A 1,306-nucleotide genomic window follows, 5' to 3' on the forward strand; every position below is an offset into this window, starting at 1 on the left:
TCAATAATTCAGTTTTCAATTCAAATATTCAAGTTAAGCAATTCACATTCAAATCGATATTCAGATTCAGTTTCTAGTGCCACGGGGGTGCCTCTAGGATGAGCAATGGATTTCAGATACATAGATCTCCTCTTCGGCCAATCGGCCCCTTCGTTTTGAAGGTCGTACACTACGTCATTGGTATTGCCAGTGTTACCATGTGTTATGCTTTTGCAGGACCGAAAGAGACCTCTGGAGGGCGCCAACCGTCGGACACTTGGAAGGCTGGTTGCTGATTTGTTCACTGCAAATTTCTCTGGCGTATCTTATATTTTATATCTTATATTCCATGCAATGGTGACTGGCAATACTGATGAAAAACTTAACGGCCTTAAAAACGAAGGTGCTGTTTTATGGGCTGATTTGTGCCAGATTGTCCGACGAGGAGATCTATGTATATGGAATCCATTGCTCATCCTAGAGGCACCCCCGTGGCCTGATATTTGTGCCACTAGAAACTGAATCTGAATATCAACTTGAATGTGAATTGCTGAACTTGAATATTTGAATTTTAAACCGAATTATTGATTTGAAAACTGAATTATTGAATTACATTTGTAAATGGAAAAGTATTGATTAAAATTAAACAATAAATTTGTTGTTATTCAATAATTCGGTTTTCAATTCAATAATTCAGTTGTCGATTCAAATATTCAGTTTTTAATTCAAATATTCAGTTTTCAATTCAAATATTCAAGTTAAGCAATTCACATTCAAATCGATGATATTCAGATTCAGTTTCTAGTGGCAGTTTCAGTTTCTATCAGCCCATAGCCTCCACTCAAAAAAACGAAGTCAAGCCAGCCGCCACTCTTATTTTAAATACTGTGCACCACGGTGCATTACGGTAATGCGCCAAAAGCCCTTTGTTGATGGCCACCTTCAAAATAAAAGTTGTGAAACTCAAGTATGCACGTCAGTGGTTTTGGGTGTACCGGTCAAATTTTGATATTTCTCAGTCCTTTTATTTTGAAATGCCCCATCAGATTTTGATGAAAGTACTTTGGTTGGATACCTGGGGTGGCCTAGTGTACCCTAGCGCTTGTCTGGTTGCGGGATAACGAAAACTAAATGTTTAATTATTTTCGATTCATCACATTTCTTGTTGCAATTCTGAGTCAGTTTGCATTCGCCCTGGGTGAAAAAAGAAGTTTAATAACATTATTTTAAATCCAAACCAGTGACGTGCATACTTGAGTTTCATAACTTTTATTTTGAAGGTTGCCATCAACGATCGCTTTCGGCGCATTACCGTAATGCAGCGTGT

Source organism: Idiotropiscis lumnitzeri, chromosome 8, assembly GCF_059441095.1.
Source record: "Idiotropiscis lumnitzeri isolate Australia: NSW breed Sydney's pygmy pipehorse chromosome 8, RoL_Ilum_1.0, whole genome shotgun sequence".
Lineage (NCBI taxonomy): Eukaryota > Metazoa > Chordata > Actinopteri > Syngnathiformes > Syngnathidae > Idiotropiscis > Idiotropiscis lumnitzeri.